This window comes from Thalassophryne amazonica, chromosome 3 (assembly GCF_902500255.1).
Source record: "Thalassophryne amazonica chromosome 3, fThaAma1.1, whole genome shotgun sequence".
Classification (NCBI taxonomy): Eukaryota; Metazoa; Chordata; class Actinopteri; order Batrachoidiformes; family Batrachoididae; genus Thalassophryne; species Thalassophryne amazonica.
The window spans coordinates 124,299,283-124,309,574 of NC_047105.1; the positions used below are offsets into that span (position 1 = coordinate 124,299,283).

The 10,292-nt window shown below is 45.3% G+C and overlaps 1 long non-coding RNA gene across 1 annotated transcript; it reads right to left on the bottom strand.

The window, feature by feature from the left end:
* Positions 1–779: 779 nt before the first annotated feature.
* LOC117508019 lies at positions 780–7,708 on the bottom strand. Its single transcript, XR_004559947.1, has 3 exons — positions 7,698–7,708; positions 5,717–5,721; positions 780–876 (listed from the first exon to the last, which is right to left on the bottom strand). It is a non-coding gene; the product is annotated as an uncharacterized LOC117508019 (long non-coding RNA).
* Positions 7,709–10,292: the final 2,584 nt, after the last annotated feature.

The following is a 10,292-nucleotide window of genomic DNA, read 5'->3' on the forward strand; positions in this document are numbered from 1 at the left end:
TTGCCGTCGTTATGTGTAAACGCAGATTAAAGCCTGTGGAAAAACCAAAAGTGGGGGTCTTATCATGTATGTTAACAACCGCTGGTGTAACCCAGGACATTGCTCCGTAAAGACGGTCTTGTTCTGCAAATACCTTGAGCTGCTAGCTGTTAGCCTGCAGCCATACTATCTACGAAGGGAGTTGAGTCACATGATCACCATCTGTGTTTACATCCCCCAGAGAGCAGACACAGCCACTACATCTGAGAAAATTCACACTGTCACAGCAAGGCTGCAGACAAAGCACCCTAAGGCACTGATGATCATTTCTGGGGATTTTAACCATGCAACTTGGGACTCTACTTTGGCTGCTTTTCACCAGATTGTGGACTATCCAACAAGAAACCACAGGACATTTGACTTGCTGTATGTTAATGTGAGGGATGCTTACAGAGTCACACCCCTCCCCCCTCTAGGGACATTTGACCACAATCTGGTCCACCTACAGCTACACCTACAGCCCCTCTGGTCCAAAAGCAGCTGGTAACCACTCACTCTGTCAGGAGGTGGTCCCCTGACGTGCAAAGTGCCCTGAGGGACTGCGACAAAACCACGGTCTGAGATGAGCTGAGGTTAGAAAACTTTTGTCTTTACCTCCTCTTGGCCACTGTTACACTGACAGCACCGCAGCCACCTCTGGAGTTGTCCACGTCTGTCCATGTATGTCTCTATTATGAGAGGCTTCTTGTCAGTGAAGTCTTAGTGTGACTGGGCTTTAATAACCCATTGACAATATGAGCAGGTGGTGGTCAGTTGCAGATATCTAAATCAGGGAAAATCTTTGGTGCAGGTGGATGATTTATTTTTAGCAGTGGGTTTGGATGATGATCAGTGCTGCTCAACTCATCTCTACTAGTAGCCATTGTGACCAGACAAGATGTTCATGGCAAATGAAAAGACATTTTTTACACATGTGCAGATGTAAAAGAAGGAAACAAACCAGATTAATAGTATACATACGCAAGAGAAAACGGAAATTTGGTCAAAAACTAGACTGTTTATTTGATTTCTCATATTCCAATAATGGCCTTAATCCAATAAAGTCTAACGCATTATGCTGTTTACATGACAATCTGGTCACTCCACAACTCAGATAATGATAAAGTGTTTTTAGTGTGCATGTACATGTGGCCTTTGTAAGAGTAAAGAGTTTTATATTTCCAGACTTGGTGGTGTAAACATCATACAACAAGCAGAGACTGATGCCTGAACTCCTTGCATGAAAACCAAATAACTTTCCCACTGAGGACCTGTGAGTTTCTATGTGAGTAAACTAAATTGTGAGGATTTGGATAATCGAGAAACAGGAAATTTGAAGATGGAAGATTTGGACTTTGGCATTATAAATTTGGGATTTGGACATGGGAGAAATATGAACTTGCCAAGGGTTTATGTTGTATGTGTATGTGGTTTTGAGAGTTACATTGATATACGCATATATTTTTTGTCACTTGATTCATGTCAGTGGTTTTTCACTGGAAATGTGAAGTATGTTGAATTGAGCACAGGATATTTGCAACTGGAGCCTGGAGACCAGCTTTGGACAATGGGAAATGGGTACATGCCAAGGGTGGATGTTGAATGAAAGATTTAAATCAGCTGTTTGCCTCTTTGACATCTTTGCCTTCAGAAAGAGCTGATAAAATGTCCAAATGGTGCTGAGACGAGGAAAGGACTGGGCTTCAGCAATCATGAACATCTCAAAGCACTTGTATCAGGATTTCATGTCAAACCTCCTGAGCTGTAAGCTCATTTGCAAGCCATTACACCATGTGGCATTCGGTAACCCATGTTCCCACAGTTAACCATAAAAAAAAAAAAAAAAAGACATCAGGGACATTTTTTAAAAAGTGCAATTGATTAAGTTATCAAAACAATAATTTACCAGTACGGTGCATCCAGAAAGTATTCACAGCACTTCACTTATTCCACATTTTGCTGTTACAGCCTAATTCCAAAGTGGAGTAAATAATTTTTTTCTGTCAAAATTCTAGTCAAAACACACCAAAATTACAACATGAAAAAGTTTTTTTTCTTTTTTTTCTTTTTTTTTACATTGTTTTTAAATTTATTCAAGATAACTTAGAAATCACACAGCCATAAGTATTCACACCCTTTGCTCACTACTTTGTTGATGCACCTTTGGTAGCAATTACAGCCTCAGGTCTTCTTGAATATGATGCCACAAGCTTGGTGCACCTATCTTTGGGCAGTTTTGTCTGTTCCTCTTTGCAGAACCTCTCAAGCTCCATCAGGTTGCATGGGGCGTGTCGGTGCACAGCCATTTTCAGATCTCTCCAGAGATGTTCAATCAGATTCAGGTCTGGGCTCTGGCTTGGCCACTCAAGGACATTCACAGAGTTGTCCTGAAGCCACTCCTTTGATATTTTTGCTGTGTGCTTAGGGTCATTATCCCGCTGAAAGATGAACCATTGCCCCAGTCGTACACTGCTGCGTTCATCTTTCCCTGACTAGTCTCCCAGTTCCTGCCACTGAAAAACATCCCCACACCATGCTTCACTGTAGGAATGGTGCCTGGTTTCCTCCGAACATGACATCTGGCATTCACGCCAAAGAGTTCAATCTTTGTCTCATCAGACCAGAGACTTTTGTTTCTCATGGTCTGAGAGTCCTTCAAGTGTCTTTTGGAAAACTCCAGGTGGGCTGCCATGTGCCTTTTACTAAGGAGCGGCTTCTGTCTGGCCACTCTACCATACAGGCCTGATTGGTGGATTGCTGCAGAGATGGTTGTCCTTCAGGTACTTGGTCACCTCCCTGACTGTTGCCCTTCCTCCCCAATTGCTCAGTTTAGATGGGCGGCCAGATCTAGGAAGAGTCCTGGTGGATCCAAACTTCTTCCACTTACAGGTGATTGAGGCCACTGTGCTCATTGGGACCTTCAAAGCAGCAGAAATGTTTCTGTATCCTTCCATAGAGTTGTGCCTCAATATAATCCTGTCTCAGAGGTCTACAGACAATTCCTTTGACTTCATGCTTGGTTTGTGCTCTGACATGCACTGTCAACTGTGGGACCTTATATGTAGACAGGTGTGTGTCTTTCCAAATCATGTCCAATCAAGTGAATTTACTCCAGGTGGACTCCAGTTCAGCAGTAGAAATATGTTTAGGATGATCAGTGGAAACAGGATCAGTAAACAGTAACATTGCTTCTTTTTTTTTACAGTGACAACAGTGAGTACAACATGTTTGTGCAAAATGACTGAGACACTTGCACAAGATGTTGACAGTATTGCACATAGCTCGGAGTAACTGAAAAACTCTGATCATTATGTATTCATCCCGCAGAAGGGGGAGGAGTTAAACAGTCTGATTGCCACAGGTAGGAAGGACCTCCTGTGGTGCACCTCAGTGGTCTCAGTCTTTGGCTGAAGGTGCTCTGACAGGACATCAGTGTGGCATGCAGGGGATGGGAGGTGTTGTCATGGATAGTAAGTAGTTTTCTCAACATCCTCCTCTCCGACACTTCCATCACAGACTCCAGTTCCACCCCCAGGACAGGGCCAGCCCTCCTGATGAGCTTGTTGAGTTTGTTCATGTCATCTGCCTTCAGCCTGTTGTCCCAGCACATTACAGCGGAGAAGATGATGCTGGAGACCACTGAGTGATAAAACATCTGCAACATCTTTCTGCGGACATTGAAAGATCTGAGCCTCCTGAGGAAGTACAGTCAGCTCCGACCTTTCTTATACACAACATCTGTGTTGTAGTTTAGTGGATAGGAGAATATTTAGAGTGGAATTCCGCAAATGGTGATACAAGCATCACATTCAGCACAAATGCTCCTCAGACATGAATTCTTTTGAAATAACCGATTAGCCACCTGAATTTTCAATAGGCAGCCAGGTAGGGGTCAATTGAATAATTACAAAGGAGTCAAATTTAAAAGATGCTCTAATTATATTGAAACCCATATCACATTATTCGCTTGATCATAAAGATTCCAAAAAGGTATAGTTTGGACTATCTGTGACTGAATGTTATGGAGTTATGTGGTAAAAACAGAAAGAATGGTGACAAAGGTCAGTTTCAGTTTGTACAGAGGTCAAAAGTTGAAGTTGCCCCAAATTTGGTAAAAAGTGATGCAAATTATTATTTGAGTGAACAGAGTTTTAAAAAGGAATAGTCTGGACCATGTGTCATGCTTACTTATCATGTTACTGGTTGATATGTGACATATGTGACATGTCATAGAATCAAATGGACGTTGAGCTTGTTTAACCTTAACTTTGGCGACCAAGCATTCAACACTGTCAAAACAGTGTCTGGATTCTACATTGGTTGAGCTAAGAGGATTAATAAATGGAATAGTTTTGACTGTTTTGACTGTGAACATTTTTCCAGTTTCAGGATTAATTTAACCCTCTGGGGTCCGAGGGCATTTTTTGGACAGTTCACTCGTCTGGCATAAATGTTTTATTATTGCTGTTAACAGCTCTCCCTGCATCCCACAATCAAGTTTTATGTCTCTTTTTTTCAGGACAGCCTGTGCTTTCAGAATATATATGCTTTTGTTGTGTTTTATAAGTGTAATAAAGGTTTATAAACAAAAATAAGAAAGAAAAAAGAGAAGTGGAAATAATTTTCCACACACATTTATTCAAAACACACAGCAAACTATAATAAACAACTGTTTTAACACTTTATAAAGGTAATTTGAGGTCTTGTGTGAAAGACTGTACAACAAAAAGGTTCAAACAATAAACACAAATGCACATTCTGAACAATATACGAGTATACAAAATGGTCGATGCATTTTTTTTTTTTGTCTTCATCTCAAAGCAATTTCTGTCTGCTATTACACAAAGGTTACAACACAAACTTCTACATCTACTCTGTTTTGGACTGTTCTGTGCTGCTCCTTAAGCAGCTTTCACGTGAGATTGTCATCAGAGGCTCTCCTGTTATGTGTCGGACGCAGCTCGGAGAACCGACCAGCGTTTGAAGGACCCAGTATAAAATAAGCAGAGCACGGTACAAAGGCTAACTGAATTTAATACATAACAGTGATCATAATATAACAAAAAGGTGCGGTCTGGCGTGGTGCGCTCCCAGCAGCGCTAATGGTCCGGAGCCAGAAGCTGTTTCGGACCCAAGGACCCCGCCGACACCCCCCAGGTGGCCGCAACAACCGAGTCTGTGAAAGAAGGAACCATTATGTGAGTCCACACTCTACACACAGAACACTTAAAGGTGTACAAACAGCAAACACTTCCTGGCTTGATTACTGATCAGCTTCCAACCTGCAGGCATGGAACATCTCGTTCACAAATCACCACAGCAGTGGAAGCTGATACATGACTAACATACAGCTCAATACAATAAGGTGTGAGGGACACCACATTTACTGACTGTATAACTGTTAGTCACAAAATCCAACGTACCTCAGGAAGTGTGCTGACGAGCGTGAGACCTCACCCTCTCCTCTTTCACAGACCGTGCATCAAACCTGGACGTTTCTCAGCGTCCGCTGCTGATGAGATGGCTCCCAAGACGACGATCTCACCCGTCTGGTCACAAGGTCGAGTCTCTGGCAAATGCACACTGTGCACTTCAGTCTTAAATGCCAACATACTCCAATCCCTCCAGATGCACCTCAGCTGTGAGTCCTGACGAGTCGCAGGTGATCAGGGTGAAGTCCTAACAGCCTCAGCAACACAGCCACTCAGTCCCAAATGCATGCCACCTGGGAGGAAACAAAAGGCAAACAAACCAGCAGCCAGGCCCCCCCAGCCATACAACAGTACCCCACCCTCACGGGAAGCCTCCCGGCGACCACACACACCTGGCCCAGGAGAAACACCCCCCTCCAGGGACCATGGCTGGAAACCACGTCCGCGCTCGTCCTCCAACAGACTGCCCGAACTGGCTGCATATTTGCCCTTGGTTCTAACAGTCTTAGCACAGGTGTGGCCAGGAGTTCCTACACCTGTGCGGTCAGCCTTTCACCAAAACATGTGTGAGTAGTCAAAAACAAAACAACCAAAACATCCCCCCCCCTCCCCAGGGGACCGTCCCATCAAACCCCAGGGAAGGGGAGAAAGGAAAAACAACCCAACAAACAAAAACGCTAAAACACCCCCCCCCCCCCCCCCCCCAAACGACACGCCGGGACCAACACCCCCCAGAGGGCCACTCGCCAACTCCAGGAGTAATAACCACGGCCGAGGTCCCTCTGGGATCCACCGTCACCCACGGGGACTACCAGCGCCCCCCAGAGGACCACTCGTCAACCCCAGGAGACGCCTCCCCACACGACCAATGGACCCAGCCCCGGCCGCCCACGGCTAGATGGACCCAACGCCCGTTCCCCCCCAGAGGACACCACAGTCAAACCCTGAGGGCGGAAACTGGGGGAGGGAAAACAAAATAAAAACCCCAAACCCCCCCCCCCCCTCCCCTCCCGGGTGCAGAGGCCACCTGGGAAACGCCCAGCACAACCCAACTGCACCCCTCCAGCCATGCCGACACTACGGCACCCCCGGCTGGAGTCAGAGGAGAAGAGAGGGCATAACAAAAAACAAAGAGAAAAAAATAACCCGAATACCACCCCATCACCCCCCCAGGGGACCGCTCCACCTAATCCTGGGGATGTGAAACAAAAAGAAACAAGAAAAAAAAAAAAAACAGACCAACACACAGTTCTTTGGGTCCCCGTCTTTCCTTTTCTTTTTCTTTTTTTGTTTGTGTAGCAAAGGCTGCAGGATCGCACCCCCAGACAAACAGTGGACAACAAAAAAAAACAAAAGCCCACCAAAACCCACTCAAAAAACACCCACACAAAATGAACCAACACAAAACAAATCAGTGAGTTATACCGTCAAGCTCAACCACATGGAACACACCTGTTCCTACTCAAGAGCTTGACGGTACCGTGATTCAGTCACCACAAGGGGGAACCAGAGTGCTAAAAAATGAAAAACCCCCTTTGGTGACAAAAAACAAACGAGCTGCATCCTCGTGCGCAGCTGTGTGCAACAACCAAAATGTGCTCAACTAAATAACGCCGGAGCTGAAACAACAGACGCAGTAGTTACCTTTTATCCGGGGAAACGGGGCTACGACTGTAGCACAGGAAGCCCAGCGACCCGTGCTAACAGAGCTCCGCCGTGCGCGTGAACCCATTACAACCGCACTCTTGCAGCTCCCGTTTCAGCCTCTTATCCGGTCGGAGTGTGACGCGAAGCTGTCGCCAGTCACACTCCACCACGACCCACGGATAAGGCACAAACACAGGACACGGCTGCAAGAGAGCACAAATTAGTATCTAGTAATGGGTTCTCAAACACGCACCTTCCGGGCGGAGAGCCCCGCAACTGATCCGGATAACCACTGAACGTCTGCTGCCGCCTTCCCGGCGCGTAACCGTCTCTGCTACCGCTGGGTCCGTGATGTTTGGCCAGAGACTACTGTTATGTGTCGGACGCAGCTCGGAGAACCGACCAGCGTTTGAAGGACCCAGTATAAAATAAGCAGAGCACGGTACAAAGGCTAACTGAATTTAATACATAACAGTGATCATAATATAACAAAAAGGTGCGGTCTGGCGTGGTGCGCTCCCAGCAGCGCTAATGGTCCGGAGCCAGAAGCTGTTTCGGACCCAAGGACCCCGCCGACACCCCCCAGGTGGCCGCAACAACCGAGTCTGTGAAAGAAGGAACCATTATGTGAGTCCACACTCTACACACAGAACACTTAAAGGTGTACAAACAGCAAACACTTCCTGGCTTGATTACTGATCAGCTTCCAACCTGCAGGCATGGAACATCCCGTTCACAAATCACCACCGCAGTGGAAGCTGATACATGACTAACATACAGCTCAATACAATAAGGTGTGAGGGACACCACATTTACTGACTGTATAACTGTTAGTCACAAAATCCAACGTACCTCAGGAAGTGTGCTGACGAGCGTGAGACCTCACCCTCTCCTCTTTCACAGACCGTGCATCAAACCTGGACGTTTCTCAGCGTCCGCTGCTGATGAGATGGCTCCCAAGACGACGATCTCACCCGTCTGGTCACAAGGTCGAGTCTCTGGCAAATGCACACTGTGCACTTCAGTCTTAAATGCCAACATACTCCAATCCCTCCAGATGCACCTCAGCTGTGAGTCCTGACGAGTCGCAGGTGATCAGGGTGAAGTCCTAACAGCCTCAGCAACACAGCCACTCAGTCCCAAATGCATGCCACCTGGGAGGAAACAAAAGGCAAACAAACCAGCAGCCAGGCCCCCCCAGCCATACAACACTCTCCGTCTGCTTTCACTGATCACTGTGCGTAATGAGTATGTACTAATAGTATGTACTCATTGGAGCACCCAGGGGGCTATTTAAACGGGCCAACTAGTAACACATCACTCCTGAAAATGATCTTTGCCTTTTCACGTGAGGTAAATCTGCCCTACAATTGGATTTTTGAAAACCATGCAACGGTGAACCAATTCCGATTGGACACTCACATTGCGCACGTCATCACACAGCTTCTATGAAGAGTACAAAGATAGCCGATGACTGGCTCGAAAGTCAGTGGAGTTAACTTTTCAGCAAAAAAAAAAAAAAAAGTTTCTATCTTATATCATTAAAAGGTTATTTAGAATTTAGTAAAGCTTGGTCTTGGCCGTCGTATACAGCTTACTGAATAAACTATGCCTGCGTGTCTCCATGCAATTTCCAGTCATCTATAGTATAATTTCTTTCCTGTGTTCATCTTGTCTGATGTGACGTTAGATAATATCTGTGCTAATTCCTTATTTTATGTTAGTTATCAAGTGTTTGCATTTGTTGTCTGTTTAAAAGTGTCTGGAACCTGGTTTAAAGTTTCAACAAGAGTTAAGTTTCACTTCCATTATGCATGTGCAAGTTTCAGATACAGAGAGGGCTCCCCCTATTTGTGAGAGCCAGTAACATATCGACTAAACTACACTCACTGTGACGCCCACATGTTGCACGACCTGTGAAGATGCAGGCCTGATTTTCAACATGACCTCCATCCATCCATCCATCCATCCATCCATCCATCCATCCATCCATCCATCCATCCATCCATCCATCCATCCATCCATCCATCCATCCATCCATCCATCCATTTTCTTCCGCTTTATCTGGAGTCAGGTCGTGGGGGCAGCAGCTCAAGCAAAGCCGCTCTGACTTCCTGATCCACACACACCTCCCCCAGCTCCTCCAGGGGAACCCTGAGGCATTCCCAAGCCAGCCGAGAGACATAGTCCCTTCAGCGTGTACTGGGTCTTCTCCGGGGCCTCCTCCCAATGGGACATACCTAGAACACCTCTCCATTGAGGCGTCCAGGGGGCATCTGGAAAAGATGCCTAAGCCACTTCAGCTGGCTCCTTTCGATGTGGAGGAACAGTGGCTTGACTCCGAGCTCCTCCTGAGTGATCAGTTCCGCTTAGACCGTGGCAGGATTTCTCAACTGTCAGCTCAAACACTATAACGCTAAATGTGATAACTTTTGACTCAAATGGTTTGACTGTCTGCTTGGATCTGCTCCAGATTGTGGATTTTGTAGACATTTGAATTTAACATTGAAAAGACCATTTGGTGTACATTTTGCATTATATCAATATCAATCAAATGTGCCTCAGTCACTATGAGGTGCAAACTGGCACTCTCAATGAATAGACTAAGCAGGATTGCATCTGATCCATATTGCGGATGTATCGAATATTTGATTTTAACATTTAAAAGCCCTTTTGATCTATATTTTGTATTATATTTTAGCTTATGAAAAGCCACTTCTAACAGGACTTTTTCCTTGAAAATTTTATCCAAGGTAAAAATTTGTGGAATTGGAAACTAGTGTTTGGTGGAGATTTGTGCTCTATGAGCGTGATGCTCTAGTTTATGTAGGTGTTCCCAGGGGCAGATGCATGGGGCAGGGGGTGTTTCATGAACCAACAAGTGACTCAGTTACATACATTTATACCAGACCATGCTTCAGCAAAGAGTAGCAAAGGTGCTCACTTTTTTGGCCACAGACATTTCAAATGTTTTCCCTCATCATAATGTTATAGCATCACATTCAAAACTGTGCAATACAAGTTCATATGAATTAAAAAAAAAAAAACAGGTTATAAAGTTTCTTTTCTCTGTGGTGTATTTTGTGGTAAATATATGCCAAAAATGCAGTAAAAGGCACCTAAAAATTAAAACATTTCTGGGGGTGTGGGGGCAGACCTCAGTCATGCTGTACTTATTCGCAACCCCCCCTTACA